General features: G+C 37.1%; 1 protein-coding gene across 3 annotated transcripts in view; it reads left to right on the top strand.

The window, feature by feature from the left end:
* Positions 1-18,855, top strand: part of TTLL7 (tubulin tyrosine ligase like 7) — a 121,925-nt gene that overhangs the window by 19,150 nt on the left and 83,920 nt on the right. The window lies entirely within an intron of this gene.

The following is an 18,855-nucleotide window of genomic DNA, read 5'->3' as shown; positions in this document are numbered from 1 at the left end:
GAGGGGGGACTCCAGTCAGAAAGCATAGCATGTATAAAGTCTGTGGAGTGGGAATACACAGTGGGTGGTTTCGACACAGACGGTGAAGGGAAAGGTGGCTCAGAATCAGGCTGGCGACACAGGCACGCTCATAGGCATTTGTATGTGTTCGGGGTCCCATCAGAGAAGCAGAACCACTAAGAGTGATGTGGAATAAGATACTTATTACCATAGGGATTAGAAGAAGTCTACAGAGGGCTTGTATCTCTCTCTGCATCTGGTGGTAGCTCAGCAGGGTTGGCAATCAGAAAGAACAACTGGACATGCACTAGAACCCACTAGGACAAATCGGGACCCACAAGAGCACGCTGGAGCCTCTGTCTGACTCTTGCCCCCTCCAGGCTTGATGGCGTCGGTGACTTCCAGGAAGAGCCGGCATTTTTTGCCACAGAACTGCACAAGTCCATGGCCCAGGGAGGCAAGATGGCCAGGATCCTGGGAGGCTGAAGAAGATCTGGCAGGAGCTGGAGGCTCAGATGCTGCCTTGTGCAATGAGGGGAGCAAGCAGATGAGCGTCAACACATACAGGCCACGACAGTACATGGCCCCTATGCTGACCGTCAGAGTGTGAGAGCCACAGCTTTCCTTCTGCCTTCAAAGTCGTGTGCAGACTTCTCTTGTGGCCAACTCTAACCTGAAACCATGCAGGGAAGCGATTTCTAGGAAAGATCATTAGTTTAGCTAAATTGACTGGCACCCCAGGTTATTTCTGGCCATGAGCGGACTTTTGGATTTCATCAGATGAGCATTTAAAAGCCATCAAAGGGGGTTAAGCCAACTAGGGTGGTGAGGGCAAGGGAAACAGGAGAGTAACAGGAGAACATTTGTGATCAGATTTACATTTTGGAATCTGCATTGTAGAAAATGGATGGCAGGGGACAAAGAGTGGATATCAGTAGATCTATTAGGAGCCTAGTGCAGTGGCCCAAATGAGAGATTAATGGTGGCTGGGGCTAGATGTGGAGGTGAAGGGGATAGAAACAAGTAGATGGGATCCAGAAATATTCAGAGGATGAAGGAAAAAGAATTGGGGATGGAATTGCTAGGGGTTGGGGGACAGGAAGACACCGAAATTATGAGTTTGCTTTGGCTGTTTTGAGTTTGCAGTTGTATTGAGAATATCCAGATGGAAATGTTCAGTAGCAGTATGCTATTAATATTAGTCATCGCTATAGTGGTAGGAGCATCCGTAGTAGTTGTTAATATTGTTATATTATCGTTGACTTATTTTCTGGAGGCCTGAAACATTTCTGATTTATTTATGAATACTCAGTGCACTGCTCGTTCCCTGGCATAGAATAGGATTATTTTTTTCTATATCCCTCTCTTACGTTCCCTATATGTTGGCATAATCACACATTTTCTACTCTTTTCCTAGGGCTAACCTCTCTACTTTTGTTCATTCTGATCTCCTTCTGTCTCCTAGAGGACCGTCATTAAGTGTTCAGTGGACTTTTCTGTATAAAGTCAGATGGTTTCTATTGCAACTTTTCAATCCTACCTTTTTAGGACATAAGCAGCCCTGGACGATACATAAACAAATGGAAGGTAGCTACATTCCATTAAACCTTTATTTACAAAACAGGCAGCGGCTTGGATTTGGCCTGTGGGCTGTAGTTGGACTCTTGTGCCTAGTGTACTAGGTGTTTCATTTCTTTTATTTTCAGTTGTTTTTAATCCACTGGTTCTCAAATATATTCCAGTTTTTTCTAGAATATACCTCCCACACCCCATCCCCGCCATCAAAAAAACCTTTTCTTTAGTTCTTCTTTCCTCTAAGCTATAATGCCGTCTTTCTTTTCACATTACTTCTTGAAGGTCATGTCTTCCTGCTTTTTACCTAGTAAACACTTAATAATCTGACTTTACCTGTTGCTGTCTCAAAAATAATTATAACCTCCACTCTTCTAAGTAAGATGATTACTTCTTGATCTTTTTCTTTTTTGATCTTTCCTTCTGTAGTATTTATAGGATCGCTTGTACTATAACTTTTAAATACTATACCATGTTCTCCCTTTGACGTCAGGGACCGTGGAGTCTCCTCCTTCTATGTCTGATGGTTATATATCACTACCTTTTAAAAAACTGAGGCAGCACACACACAAATGTCTATAACATATATAATGTAAATGGAACAAATATTAAGGGTACAGCTTGATGGATTTTTAAGTGTGCATACTTGTGTAGGCATCACCCAGATCAAAATATAGAACATTTCCAGTATCCCAGAAGGTTCCCTCATGACTATTCTCAATCAATTATTCCTGATCCTGCTAAGAGGTAGTCTTTATTCTGACTTCTAATACTTCAGATTTAGTTTTTCCTGTTCTGGAACATCATATAAATGAAATCACACATAATATATGGGCATACTCTTTTGTGCCAAGCTTTTTTCACTCATCATTATGCTGTGGTTGTGGTAGCATAGCTATAGTTCATTCTTTTTTTATTGTTGTGTAGTTTTCCATGGTATGAATATAGTACAATTTATTCAGTCTACTTTTAGTTGGTATTCATTGTTAGTTGTTTCTGGTTTTGGGCTCTCATTACTAAAACTATTTGAATATTCTTGTAAAAGTCTTTTGGTAGCCTCATGCCTTTATTGGAATTGTTGAAGTTTTGAGATAGAAAATACCACTAAGTTTGAAATGTCTAAAGGAAAAGCTTTGATGGTATGGATCTGGAGTTTTTATGGAGAGTTAGGAACTAGAGGTAGACAGTCTAAGTCCCTTTTTCCCATCATGCCCTCCACCACCTTTTTTTTTTTTTTGTCTGCCTCTTATCTTTTACTTTTAGGGTGGCTAGGGCTGTTTATGAGTTTTTACAGGGCAGGGGGCCTGGAGAGGGCAGTTTAAGAGAGAACAGAGGCATCAAAACTTGAATAGCAAGGATTTAACCAAGGACTGTGTGCCAAGAACTAGAAAGTAAATCTGAATGGGCTCTAATAAAATTTCAGGGTCCAGATAAAGCTTTCAAGGATGGGGTACAGAAAAAAGAGTCTAGAAAACTCAAGCAAGTTAGTGAAGTTGATAGAGAATGAAGGGTTTCGTCAGTGTGGCTTTGAGGCGTGTTCTGTAGATGTGAACCACATATGACTTTTTTTATCAGTTCCATCAAAATCGCTTCATTTCCCAAAATAAACTACTTGTATTTGAATCCTCATATTAGACTTTGTTTCTGAGGAATCCAAATCTGAGACAGATCTCTTAGATTATACCTGCAACTATAAAACAGAGAGGGGAAGAACGGCATTTTTTTTTTTTTGATTAGCAAATATTTTAATTTTCAACTGCTTCCTGAAATTTCTACTTGGATGTGCAGTTGATAATCTGAAACGTGACCAAACTGAAATCAGAACTTAAAATTGAATAGTGTTCCTACATTGATTAGGAAAAGAAGATTTTTCAGATTTTATCTGTGTGCTTTCTTTCTGTTCATATCTAAAGGGAAATTTTTTTATAAATGAATTCAATTTGCACTGGTGTTCCTAATTTCCTCTGATTTGGGGTGCGAATAGCACCTCACACAAATATAACTTGTACTGTAACTTCACCACTAGCTATTTTTATTTGATGATCTGAGACTTGGCTTGAATTCCTGGAATCTGGGATTGATTAGTTTACATTTTGATTTACTCTAGAAGTTTTCACCTCAGAGGTAGGTTAGCAAATATTACAAGAACCAGAATAAACACAAAATGTGGTCATTCAAAATCAAAATCCTGTGTAATACTTAGGAATCAGTTTCTTTCGGAAGTAGCCAATTTTCTGGATTATTGTAAGAGGTTTTTATTAATATTGTATAGTGAAATTCTTTCTGACATATGATTCATAATTGATGATTTTCATATTTTTGCTTTAAAATATTCTGAAGTTTCAAAAAACAAATGCAATGTGACATATAAAGCCGATGGGTAGTGAAGATAATAACCCAATGGAGGTATATTTATTTAGGTTTAATAAATTAAAGCAAGTCTTCTGCAATTTTATCATTCATTCATTCATGGTAAAATGAATGATATTATTTAATTTATTGTGAATCATTCATATTCTTGCTCAAATAATTATGTGCTTCCCATCCCAATAAAAATTCTTCATAGTCAGTTTTGAAGACCACACAATAATCCATTGTTTGACTGTATCATAATTTGCTTAATTTCTTTATTAAATACATTTCAGTTACAGGTATAAATAGTGGCTTGATGTACATTCCTGTTCACAAATACGCCTCACTATTTTGGATGACTTTATTAGGATTGATTTTTAGAAGTGGAGTTACCAAGTCAAGAGCATAAACATGTTTACGTAGTTTAGGCTTTTGCTATACTTTCTATTAATAATTGCTTTCTAGAATATTTTCTTTAGTGAGAGAAAAAAATTTTCAGCTACCTTAAAATAAATAGACAAATAAATTGTTCTGTTTGATTTCAGTTGTAGGGATTTTAATTTACTGTGCTCAGTCTTTTAATGTTAATAATACTAAAGTCAGTGGGTTGTACTTCAAATGATGATTTATGTATATAAAAGTGATATATTTAATTTTGTCTTATGTGAGATATTATTTGTAAATAACATTTCAGATTTAGTAATGTCACTGTGATTGGAGTCAGTATAATCAGAGAGTAGACTGCAAACTTTAACCATTGTCTGTCATGACTAGCTTGTTTTAATATATTTATGTCCTCTCTCTAAACTTAAATATTTCTTTTATCAAATTATTCTATTCTACATGGTCATTTCATTAAAAGTAAAACTAAGAAAAGTATGTAATCAGGAAAATACTGATGTTAAATATCATCAGATTGCTGTTCTTGATACATTTTTAAGAATATCTATGTTTACTTTGAGAAAATAATTGTAAACAATAAAATGAAATTGAAATTTTTTTACAGTGATTACTCAAAATTATTAATTTGAGAAATTTTTATGGAGTGCCGACTGTTCTCAGAATATATGCAGGTGTTTCTGTACTCAAAGGGAAAGTACTCTAGTATATATTTTTGTTTCCCATTATGAATGAGCAAGCATGTTCTCATTCTGAGAATAAAGATTTTATATTGAAATAAACGTCTGTTCATCTTTAACTCATTCTTGTCATAAAGCATACATCGTATAAAAATAAGTAAGATACAAAATTAAATAAAGGATAGACAGGAAGACTTTCTCTATACAACTTTAATGTTCATTATTAATTCTCACTGCAGTTTACACCTCCTTGGGTGAAGGAAAATTCCACTTGACAGTTTTATACATTGAGACTATGAAGTTCTTATCCTCTTAGTGGGTGGGTGAGGAGCAGATTAATGAGTAAGGAGGGCAGAGAAAATGGCAGGCAACTTCATTTTGGGATTAGGTGTGATGGAGGTAGGTACTCATGACTCTGGTGTTTTTGTTTTTTTGGTTTTTGGTCCAGTAGTGTTATAGCCAGGATCAAAACCTCAGGCAAACACGGTGATATTGGCCTTCCTTGGTTATTTCCCACTAAGTTTGTGCGCTTTTCGACAGTACCCATGGGCATAGTGCTTTTCCACACTTTGCTCCAAATAGGTCAGTTCCTACAGCAGCCAGGCTGCTGCTTTTCATGCCGTGCCCAGCCCTGGAAGAACTACTGCACTGACGGAACTGGGGGGTGGTGGTGTATGAGGACGGCTCCAGGCGAAAATGCTGCTCCCACTGTTCTTACCCCAAGTTTAGTACTTTTTCTTAAATAACAGCTTCTCCATTTCTTGTATGCCTTTGATCATTTTCCAGAGTCCTGAAATGGTTATTTTTACAATTTTGTGCAATTTTGTCATTCTTTTTTATTGTTGTTGTTGAGGAGAATTACTGAACCTCCTCATTCCACTATTTTGGAAGTTCTGCATTCTGGGTCCAATTTTAATTGGCGTGTTGAAAGTTACATATATTTGAGTGAAGCCTGAATAGAAAACCTCTCCAGATCATGAATGACCTAAATTATTGTTGTTGTTATTTTTTTCCTTTTCTGGGGCCAAAGATTTTAGAATTGTAGATAGAACAAGAAAGGTCTTAATTCTACTTTTTCTCAGATTAGTAATTGGAAACATAGTGCCTTGTGCAGTTATCACACTGGTTGCTCGTGTCAGAATTGAATCACGCGTGTGTCAGTCATTGCCGCCCCTCCCCCTGTGCAGCTGCTGGTACTGATGCCCTTTCTCTGCAGGTGCAACCCTTTGCCATGGAGCTAATCCCGCCTGGTCAAAGAGCACACAGAGGTTCTCAGCCCTGCTCAAGACTGAGATCTGATGGAGTTGTGCTGCCTTGGACCAGAAGCTTGGGATGGGATCTAGCAATCCTACTCAAGCCCTTCAGGAGATTCTGATACAGGACATTCAAGTTTGAGCACTGCTGGCATAGAGTAAAAGCTCAAAAGGTGGTTGAAACTGTCGTTAGTTCTACACACTGGAAATTTTGTTGGCCAATATGCAGCTATTTTTCATCACAGTTAAGATCACATTCATTTTAAGACACATCATTGTTTTATTTACTTGGGCAAAAAGAAAGAAACCCTCTGCAATTTCAACTGTGAAACGATACTTTCTTAGTATTATAATTTTATACATGCTGGAAGAGCCTTTTAAAGGTAATATTAAAATTATCTTTGTTTTATGTGTTCAAAAAAGGGAAAATATAAGTAAAATAAATCGATCAAGGCATTCCTTAAACTTCTTCTCATTCAAAGACAGGCACACTTGAATCTCTTCTTTATTCATTGTCCATGTTTTTCCGTGCTCGGTGTCATCAAGATTTGGTGATGCAACATTTCTTACAAGAGTGTTCCATTATCATTGCTGGGTTTTTCTCTCATCCTCTGATACTGATTCTGCACATTTTGATGTGTATGCACAAGCAATGATAACTATATCAGGATAGCTACCTGGCTCACGGTGATTATAAGATGCAGCACAATTTTAGATGCTTTTGAATATTATACAAAACAAAACAAAACAGTATGGCTTTGAATCAAAGAAAAATTGTGGTACTTATGCAATAGTCTATGTTTGTCTACTCATTTCCTCACTTCTACTCTAGAGATTAATCCTATAGATTATTCTTTATACAACTGTCCTCATCTATTCTTTTTATAATAATCTAGCATCCTTAGTTTAGGCCTTGGTTATGTTTAGGTTGGTAGATATATCTTTTCCTCCAGAACTTTCTTTCCTTATAGAGTATTTGAAATCACATTTTTAGTCTCATGAAGTGTAGCTGACCCTATGGAATAATGAATGTATTAGTTAGCATTTTCTAAAGAAACTTAACCAATAGTATATATATGAAGAGAGGGATGGAGAAAGAGAGAGAGAGAGAGAGAGAAAGAGAGAGAGAGAGAAAATGAACGAATGAATGTGAATGAATTGGCTTATGTAATTGTGGAGGCTGGTAAATCCAAAGTCTGCAGGGCAGGTTGGCAGGCTGGAGACCCAGGGAAGACTTGATGTTGCAGCTCATGTCCAAAGACCGTCTTGGGCTGAATTCCCTTTTTCTTGGGGGACCTCAGTCTGTTTTTTCTTAAGGATTTCAATTGATTAGCTGAGGCACACCCACATTTTGAAAAGGCCAAGTGCTGTGGAGAATGCAGAATATATACACTATAGAGAAACTTACATTCTAGTTGTTTAAAAAAGGCATTCAAGGGACTATTTAATCAAATAACAGCAGAAAACAATAATGTAGGTAGAGATAGTATTTAAAATTGCATACCAAGTGGATATTGCTGTTGTAAGGTTCATCTTTCCATGTTCTTAATGAAAGCACATTTTTTTTTCTTTAATAAATTGACCGGGAAGATATAAATGAAGCTTAGTGTAATGATCAGTTAGTCTAAGTTCCAGCAATGTGCCACGGTCACCAAAGCCAGTTCAGGACAGAAAGAGATGACAATTTTGCAGTACATTGATTAAAATTGTTCTAAAGAATGCACAATTTTTCCTAGTCAGGCTTGTATATATGGATAATTTTGAATACTAGATAAGACTGAAAAATAGTCAATCCAAATCTCATGAGGCACAACTGAAAGTCAGCTGTGTTGATTTGGTATAAATACTTTGTAAAACTGAGGTGCATGTGGATATATGATTACATATCATTTTGTAGATATTTAGGGTCAACTTTCATTCGTGAGGATATTTATAGTTGATATAATCAGTGTGCCAGTATGTTTTGGTTAAATTCTTGTCTTTTAGTTAGTTTGGGATCTGCTAAATCACTTCTCTGAAATAAAAATGTACGTATGGAAGACAAGACACATTTTATTTCTCTCTCACTGGAGCACCTAATAAAATGATGAGCATTAAAAATGTTTCTTGCCTTAAGTAGGAATATAATGAAATAGTAAAGGGGTAATTAAACTTTTAAACAGGTTTGTGATACATCCTTATAATATTTGTTTACGGTGTGAGAAGAGAAGATAGAGGTCAAGAGAAGAAAGAAGAAACAAATTTGTCCTGTTTGAGAGGGCAGTATCTGTGGCTATCGTATTACTGTGCACTAGTTAACTTCGGGCCCCAGTTCTGTTCTGCATTCCATTATTGTTTGTTAGAATGAAGGACAAAAATAGTTGTTTTCCTCTGCATTTCTAAAAAAGGACTGTTTTCACAGCAAAGACTGTGGTGCCCGGTAGATACAGTATTTTTAAAGGTCTGGAATGAGTCTGGGGAAAGAATCTTATTTTAAAATAAGCTAAACTTATTAAAATACAGTTGAATTTAATTAGTTTTGTTAATAGTGGGCCTGTTAGATAAAGGCTCTTAGTACTATATTTTTTTTCCAAAGGTTGATCACGTAAGTTCACTTTGCACCTACTTTAATGACCTAGAAACAAAATAGCCTTATGATTCTGTCCTTCCTGAAGATCTTGTGGTCATATGCTCAGCTTATAGAGGCATTCAGAGCATTACACTGTGTTCCCCCGAAAATAAGACCGGGTCTTATATTAATTTTTGCACCAAAAGACGCATTAGGGCTTATGTACAGGAGATGCCATCCTGAAAAATCATGCTAGGGCTTATTTTCCAGTTAGGTCTTATTTTGGGGGAGACATGGTACAAGCTGGGCCTGTGCCTTTTCCTTTTTCTATATGGATTTTTCTAAACTTTGCATGACTTTCAGACCGTGGCTGAATTTTACTGGGATTTAATTTAATTTAGAAGACTTTGATAAATTTAGAAGAATATGGTAAATGTACCTGATTCTAGAAATTAACATAATTGAAAATTTCTTATTTTAGGTTTAAAAACCTCCTACTGAAGAACTGTAACCCTCTGATATTGTAGCTCAGCAATTTAGTTCCTGTGTTCCGAGCTCTGTATTTAAGATTGAAGTCTATGTAAATTAAAAGAAAATTTTAAAGTGGCTGCCTAGGAGCCACTTGTTTTCATGGAGGAAACATGCAAGGAAATCTCTTCTTACTTCACTTGAGTTATGTATGGCATTTTATGCCAGGACATTTTGAAGTAATTTTCTTTACTTAAAAACAAAATTAAAAATGGAGCCTAAGTTCTTTATTATTTGTATTGGTTAGGAACCTGGTTCAAGCAAAAAAAAAAAAGCAATTTTCTTTGTTTACGTTACGGAACAGTTCAGGAATCTGTTATCTTTCTATCTTTCTGCCTCCTTCGTGTTGACTTCATCTTCAGGCAAGATGGGGCTAGCAATGCAGGTATGTATCCTCTCCGATTCGAAGCCAGCTCAAAAGAGACACTGTTTCTTTAAGAGTCTGAATATGCGCTCTGGGCTTGACTCTCGCTAGTCCTAGTTGCATGCTGTGTTCATCTTTGAACCTGTTCTGTGGTAAGGGGAATGGGATTCTGCAGTCGTTTTAGAGCTAAGCCATTTGCCCAGCCTTGGAGCTGGGATAGGCATCAGCTCTGTCCAAAGCACGTGGAATGAGAGCAGGGAGAGTAGTGTTGCAGCAGAGGAAATTCAGGTTACTCTTCACAGGAAATGGGAGATGGAGGCCGTGGCAAAAATGATTAATGTCTATAAAGTCATCGTGATGGTGACTTTGCATTTAGGCTGGTGTGTCTTTTTCAAAATCCAAAGCAGTACGTTCTTGGAGTAGCATGTCCATGAGAAAGCACAATTTGCGGCTGGTAACAGAAACTTAAAATAACAGCAGTTTTATAAGATGTAGGTTTATTTCTTTCTTTTCAAAAAAAATTTTTTTGTAATTAAAATTTATTGAGGTGACAATTGTTAGTAAAAATATATAGATTTCAGGTGTACAATTCTGTAATACAGTATCTATGTATCATATTATGTGTTCACCACCCAGAATCTTTCTATCGCCATATATTGGATCCCTTTACCCTCATCTACCAGCCCCCTCCCCCCTTACCCTCTGGTAACCCCTAAACTATTGTCTGTGTCTATGAGTTTTTGTTTCTTCATTTGCTTGTCTTGTTCCTTTGTTGTTTTCAGTTTTATATACCACATATCAGTGAAATCATACCGTGTTTTCCCGAAAATAAGACCTAGCCAGACAATCAGCTCTACTGCGTCTTTTGTACCAAAAATTAATATAAGACCCGGTATATTATATTATATTATATTATATTATATTATATTAAAGACTGGGTCTTATGTTATAGTAAAATAAGACTGGGTCTTATATTAATTTTTGCTCCAAAAGACACAGTAGAGCTGATTGTCTGGCTAGGTCTTATTTTCGGGGAAACACGGTACGACCCAGCAATCCCTCTCCTGGGTATCTACCCAAAAGCTCTGAAAACATTTATCCGTAATGATATATGTGTTCCTATGTTCATTGCAGCTTTATTTACGGTGGCGAAGACATGGAAACAACCAGTGTCCTTGGGTAGATGATTGGATAAAGAAGATGTGGTATATATACACAATGGAATACTATTGTACCATAAGAAACGATGAAATAGTACCATTTGCGACAACATGGATGGATCTTGAGATTATTATGTTAAGCGAAATAAATCAGACAGAAAAAGTCGAGAACCATATGATTTCACTGATATGTGGTTTATTTTTTCTGGAGGTAGGCAGTCCAAGACTGATGTAGCATTTCCATGGCAAAACCAATGTAATTTTGAACTGTTGCAGCTCTTGCGATCACATTTGCAGTATGGAAGGAAATCTTCCACTAATTTTCATCCTCCTTTTTAATGTGTTTTACTAGAAAGTCCTGCTCCACGACTTCCACTTCCACATCATTGGCCAGAACTTGGTAACATGACCATATATACCTGTAAGGAAATCTGGGAAATGTAGTAGTTTAGATAGGCACAATGCCACCCCTGACAATATCCCAATAGGTGTCTGGTTAGAAAGGAAGAACTAGTGGATGGCTATTAGGTAGGTAGCTAATAGTCTTTCGACATGTGTTAACTTATTAACTGATATGAATGACACAGGAGGTTTATTCAACAACCCAATGAATTTTATACATTTAAGATTTAAAACTCATTTTAGAAGTAGATGGGAATATAAACAGTGGAACTAATATATATCCTAAAATTGGTAACAAGGTGTCTGTTGAGTGAACATCAAACACGGAGTTCAAAGGAAGAGTTGAAGATGATTCTGTTTTATCTATCACTTGGATTTTTGGCTATGTAGAGACACCCTTTACCAAGATAAGGAACAGAAGAGAAGCACTAGCTTTTCAGCAGAAGTTAAAGAGTTAAGTTTTGGACACTTAAAGCTATAAATGCTGGCATCGGATGACATTCCGGTGATGTCATTTGTTCACCAGCTGCACATTTTGATATCTATTGTGCATTTTCTGGCAGAGAACAGAGAACTGGATATTTTAGAAATTCTCTGCTTCCTTCAGTTCCTCTCTTTCACCTTGTGATGTAGGTTACTAAAAGTTAAGGAGAGTTGGGTCCAAAAGACCTTCAATTCCAACTTTATAGCTTAGAACAAGAGAAGTCTTTGTATAGTCAAGCATACGCATAGATTGGGTGTTTTGAGGATGTGAAATTCAACTGTCTTAGATTTGGTACAGTGTTTTGTAGGGTGAAGGAATGAGAGGAGACACATAGATTTACAAAAGTGAGTGATATATTCAAAAGTTAATTGATAACGTCATATGTTATTCCTAGGGAGTGAGAGACTTCTTTTTTAGACTGTTGGAGAATTATGTAGAACTGCAATATTATTTTCTAGGAGAAATGTACTCAAAGGGCCTTTTAACTCTACTTAAGTTAGCATTTGGTGGTTATAATGTGAAATCACCTTGTCTTCTGTCACTTTAATAACTGAATTATATAGCTATTCTTTCTTTGAACTGTATTTAATTCAACATTTATTGAGTGAGCTTTTTGCCTTTTTTATTATCCTAAATACTGGAAATACAGCTATTAATATGGGAAAACTGCCTTCAAGGTATGCTGTGTTATTAATACCTATTTATCAGTTCCTAGTTGTTCATGTCATACTAGCCTAAATTCCAAAGGCAAGACATTCCACAGGGATTAGTGGAAATTGTGAATGGATGCTATGATTTAACCATAATCATTGAACAAATCCTCATCAGGCTAAGGCAATTTGAGAAATAAATAAGCATCACATTAGTGCGAGCTACTATTGCTCAAGGTCAATATTAATTGTTACTAGAATGAAGAAACAGTGCTTCCGTTTATTCTTACATAATGTCACACCTGGCTCCCTGTCAGGTTTTTAGAAGTGGCTGATCAAATGTTTGTTTTTTTGTTAGGTCTAGAACACATTACAGATCTAGCTTTTGAGAATATACGCAGTCTGAGAAAGAGAAACAAATGTTTCTATGTTCAGGGAGTAAGTAGCGTCTCTAAAAACCCTTTTAATTTGTACACACAATGAGTGGTGCCAATGTATTATTGTTGTTATGACAGTTGTTTGGGTGATGTCATTTGTTCACCAGTCAGGCAGCTGGGCATTTTAGACTCTGTCATTTCTTGGCAGAGATCACAGAAATAGGAGCAGTTATTCTTTGGAAAGGATCTTTCTGTATTTAAAAAGCATTTTATTTATAAAATAAAGGTTTTCCTCATCTCCAGTCAATCACTAATTCTATTGTCCTATTTTCTATTTTGTCCCCATCTATCCTTTTCTGCATATAAAATCTGAAATCATCTTACCCCTTAAAGTGGCTCTTCTTTCTGCAGGTCTTCTCTTGATAAATGGTGCCATCTTCTACCCAGTTCTCCTAAGCCAGAAATCTGCAAGTCATTTGAGATTACTTTTTCCTTCTTGATCACCAAGTTCTGTTGCTATTCTGTAGTAGCAGTATTCTTTCTCTCTGTGTCTGTTCTTCTACCCATCAGACTCTTGCCATCTCTCTCCTGGACTTTTGCAACACCCTCTAAGACTCCCTGTTCTCCACTCCTGCCCCTCTCCCATCCAGCCCCCCTCATAACTGCCAGTGTAATCTATCAGAAAGAAATTTGGATTGTGTTACTCCGCTGGAAATCCTTCAGTGACCTCACATTGCTTATCGAGGTGAGGATCAGACCTGAGTTTCCAACAGTGTGACTCAGAACATGATACTTCCAAGGAGACGTACAGTGGTTCAAACAAAAGTATTTTGGCTATTTCATGCCTACCTATTATTTCAAAAAGGTAAAAGATGAGAAAGGTCTATTCATTCTTTATATTAAGAATTACATCTTCAGTATGTACAAGCACACAGGTGCTCACTCTTTGTAGAACAGGACTGGCTATTGCACCTTCCCCCTTTCTCTTAAGAGGTATTGGACTTGGTGTTTATCATTCCCGTGTATGAAGTTCTTTACACTTTTATTTCATATGTATTAATTCCTAAAATCTATATGTATATCTCAATGTATATCATATATTATAGTTTTACATTATTTACCATTTTATGTAAATGATATATACTACTGTATGTATTCTCCAATATATTTTGATCTGCATTGTTTGTGTGATTTATCATATACCGTGTTTCCCCGAAAATAAGACTTAGCTGGACAATCAGCTCTAATGCATTTTTTGGAGCAAAAATTAATATAAGACCCAGTCTTATTTTACTATCATATAAGACTGCGTATAATATAATATAATATAATATAATATAATATAATATAATATCGGTCTTATATTTTTTTTTTTGCTCCAAAAGATACATTAGAGCTGATTGTCCAGCTAGGTCATTTTTTGGGGGAAACACGGTAGTTCTAGTTCATTTATTTTCACTTGTGTGTAGCACATTCATTGTATGAGAATACCATAATGTTTTCATCCTCTTGGTGATGTTCATTTTCACACCTCCCATTTTTCAGCCATTTATACATAATGTTTTCAGATGAAGCTTCCATGCTCCTGGCCCAATACTTGGGAGTGGAGGGTATATTAGTAATTCCTGTGGTTGCTGTTAATCATACAAGGTGTGATAAAAGGATATGGTAAATGTTTAAATAAAAGAAACTTATTACAGTAAAAGACACATTGCCATTATTAATCCCCCTCACAATATTCCTCCTCAGTTCGAGCACACTTATCCCATCATTCTTGCCACTTTCTGAAGCAGTTCTGGAAGTCGTTTTTCGTGAGTGTCTTTGCTTCATCCTCTGTCATGACAACACTCCATGTCACACACATTGCTTCTAGTACGGCGATTTCTGTCAAATAACACTACAGTGTGTCCATATCCACCTTATTCACCTATCTAGCACCGTGTGACTTCTGGCTCATCCCCAAAGTCAAAATGACCATGAAAAGGAAACATTTTCTGTCTATTCAGTTCATTGAGGCAGCCACGATGGCACAACTAAAGACACTCATTAGAGAGGACTTCCAGAACTGCTTCTATGGGATACGTGTGTTTGAAGAGAGGGAGAGTATTTTGAGAGGGATTAATGGCAATGTATCTTTTACCGTAATAATTTTTTTTTTATTTAAACATTCACCATATCTTTTGATCACATCTTTTATGTTCAATGCTTTCTGGTAGATTGCTTATCTTGAAAATGAATGTCTTATTACTAGGCCATAAAGAAGAATGAAATCTTACCATTTGCAATGATATGGATGGACGTAGAGAACATTATGACAAGTGAAACAAGTCAGACTGAAAAAGACAAATACCATATGATCTCACTTATATGTGGAATCTAAAGAATAGAGTAAATGAACAGGCTTATCAGAAACAGTCTCAGAGATATAGAGAAAAAACTGAGGGTTGCGATGGGAGGGGGTTAGACATGGGGGAGAGTGTGAGGGGATTAGAAAGCACAGTCGTAACCACAAGATTGTTATTGCAATACGAAAGACAGTTTAGGGAGTATAATCAGTAATGTTGTAAAGATTTTGTAGGGCATCTGATGGACACTTGTCCTACTGGGGAGACCACTTCATGGACAGTGTAGGTGCTTGACTGCTGCGGTGTACACCTGAAGTTGAAGCTGAATAGGGATGGGTGTCGACTGTGATTTTACACACACACACACACACACACACACAGTGTATTCATGGGATGGGGAGTGCAGTGCCGGGAATGGGGTCAGTGGAACTGTGGCGGCTTTGTGTGATTTTGGAGGGGTGGTAGATTGGGGGAGGAAGGTTATCACTTTGTGAGGGTGTAAATATCTACCTATCACATTGTTTTGTACACCTGAAACTAATAATCAAAAAACAATAGGGAAAATGACTGTCTCAGTGGCTCAGTATTTATTGGTAGCTGGTTTGGGCTGAAGCAAGGGGTATAATCTCTTTCTAGGTTAGCAAAACCTCACCTCACTCAGCAGGGCAGTCTGCAGCAGCAAATGAGATCCTTTGTAGCAGATTTCTTCCTTTCCAGCTGCTCAGAGCCTCCTTGGCAAATGCTTTCTCCTCCACTTGTTGCTTGACCAGGTGATGTCTAAGTCATCCACATGGCTCTGCTTCAGAAGGCCAGTGAGGAGGGAAAGGTCACCCACTTTCTTGGAGTTTGCACATGCCACTGACCCTTGGCTCTCTTGTCCAGTGGTTCTCACACTTTAGCCTGCGTCAGAATCACATGGAGCGCTTGTCAGTTCTGGAAGTCCTCTTTCGTGAGTGTATTCACTTCATCCTCCATCACAGCAACGCTGGGCCACACCCCCAGGTTCTGATGCAGAAGATCTGCGGTTGGATCTGAGAATATTCATTTCTCATATGTTTGCAGGTGATGATGCTTCTGCTGTTCCTGGGATGATACTTTGAGAATCACTGCTTTAGGCCAACATTTCTCAACCCATTAAATTAAATTTAAATTTAATTAATTAATATTTTGATTTATTGAACCTCTTTAGTATGAAGATATAATTTCACATCACCTACGTGAATTTCAAAATAATTTTATAATTTTTACATGTTATAAAGAAGGGCTTTCAGTTAAAATATTTGCGTCAGCATATTACACGCTGAGGTTGTTTAGAATCTCACTACCCAAAGTGTGAGCTGTGGACCTTGAAACTTACTAGAAATGTAGACTCTCAGGTCCCACCCCAGACCTGATGAATTAGAATCTGAAGTTTGGCAGTTTCCCCAGGTGATTATTATGCACGTAAAAGTTTAAGAGGCAGCTGGCCTAGGGCTCACATGAAATCCAATCCTAGTAATATTCAAAACAAATAAAAATACTTCAAATTTTCATGTTCAAAAAGTGGCGCATGTCATTCCCTTTCATTTTCTTACTTTCTTGTACGAAAATGTATCATTTCTTTGAAAAGAAAAATAATATATCAAATTTGGTTTGGGGACTATGTACTAAAATTTAGTGATGTGTTGTAGGACAAAAATGGAAGAAATCGTATTCATGTTTGGAGATATTACTAATTGCACATGAAAAATCAACTGTCTTATTTTAATAATTTCCATGAAATAATAGATTTCTGACTGCTACTTGCAATAGCTTCTCTATAAATGACACATTATGTATGTGGAGAGTGTTTCCCCCCCAAAGTAAAAGCTTAATTGGATATTGGGTATACTTTTTGCTATATTTATTATTTTTTGATTTTTTTTGGAAGTAGTAGAAACATCTTTCATCAGATAATTACAGTTTAGGAATTCAGAGATGATTGTCTTGAGGCAAAATTGCAGAATTCTTATCATTTAAAAATGTTCTTATAACTTGTATTTTAATATCATGGTTCATTATATCTCTTTTCTTTAAATAACTGTCAATGGGAATAATAACAAGATAACCTTTTAGGGCTGTGAAGATCAGAGTTTTATATGTAAAAACCTAGCACAGTGCCTGGCACATGGTATGTTTTACAAAGTGACTGCACTCTCCTCCTCTTCCTCTTTGTCGTCTTCCTCACTATAGTATTACAGTCCATAGCCACTCAGGATAGAGAAGTTTAATATCTAGTGTGTAAAGCCAATGGGTAGACTGGCTTCGGTACAGAGTTTCAGCTATTTTTTCCAGGCAGGGGAGAATACTATAAATGGAGAGAGAGCTAGAACGTAGTGTCTAGGGGTTGGGGTAGCTAGGTTCAAATAGGGAGTAATAAGGGTTGGAGTCTGCCATGGTTGTCGGTGTTACTTTTTTCCTACTGGTCACTTGATATGATTGCACTTCCTAACTCTTTGGCTAGGATCATGTGAGTGCTTTAGGCCACTGAATTATGAGCAGAAATTTTATGTGTCATTAGTTGTCTGTGTGAGATCTTCCAAAACTTTCTTTACACCTGGCAGGGTGGTTGTTAGGATGATGGCTGCTCTGACAGCTTGGGTTCCTGCGTGACTCTGATGTGTGAGCACTCCTGCCAGTCTTCGGTTGGTATGTAGCATGATCAAGAAGTAGACCTTAGTTGTTTAAAGCTCCTGGGATTGGGGTGTTGTTTATTATTAGAGCCTATATTGACTAATACAGATTTTTTTTCTGAAGGGTTTTGAGAATTGAAAGATGCAATAGGATACTAAGTGTGGAAGTGGGGTGAGGGTGAGCTAGATGCCCAAAACTGTGACGCTAGAGGCTTACTGAAGAGAGTCATCAAATCTAACGTCAGTACTGGGGACACGAGGTGGAGGGGTTGGGATCTTCCTCCCGACCCCCCTGCCCCATTCAGAAGAGTGACACATTATCAAAAGTATGTAAAACCAGTTATATACATTGTAAGGCATGTTTGTTGTACTCCTTGTCAGTGAGAGAATAGTAATTTTAAACTCAATGTAGAAAATAAATACAGTGCCTAGGAAAACCAGGATTTAAGAGAAAGAACTATGTTGGAGGGTTTAAAGATTGGTTAGTACCGCAGAAAGTAGTATGTTTCCCCACTGCCTCCTCATCACACGTTTACATTTACATGTTCTTACATGCCCATATATATGTGCACATATGCATAATATTTTAACAACTCCGGTTGTGATAACACGTCATTCCCCTCCTTGAAATATCACCTTCCCAATGAGACCCATCTGGGTACAATATTTAACATTGCAATCCTTCTTCTTCCTTTCCCTCCACATGCGGTGTCTGTCCCCTCAGTCCCAAAGTACGTAGCATTTTCTTTAGTTTACTTATTTCGTATGTTGACTGTTACTGTTTGTCTCTTCCCCCACTAGAATTCAAGTGCCACACAAAAAAGACAGTTTTTGTACATTTTGTTCATTGAGAACAGGGCTGATACATAACAGTATGTTTACGAAGGAGAAACAGGAAGACAGTCTGAATAGGGATAGCTGCCTAGGTGTTCCAAGAAGAGAGATGAAATCTGATGCAACTTTGGGATCTCAACCATATTTTAAACCACAGTTTGATTCTCTTGCTCTCATTCTGTAGCTTATAAAATAGTTCCAGTCAAGCAGAATTAAGCATCTTTGTGAAATCTTCAACATGTCATGTTTAAAGACT

Source organism: Rhinolophus ferrumequinum, chromosome 9 (genome assembly GCF_004115265.2).
Source record: "Rhinolophus ferrumequinum isolate MPI-CBG mRhiFer1 chromosome 9, mRhiFer1_v1.p, whole genome shotgun sequence".
NCBI lineage: Eukaryota > Metazoa > Chordata > Mammalia > Chiroptera > Rhinolophidae > Rhinolophus > Rhinolophus ferrumequinum.
Note: the sequence above shows the minus strand (reverse complement) of the source record. Positions and strands in the feature narration are given on the sequence as shown.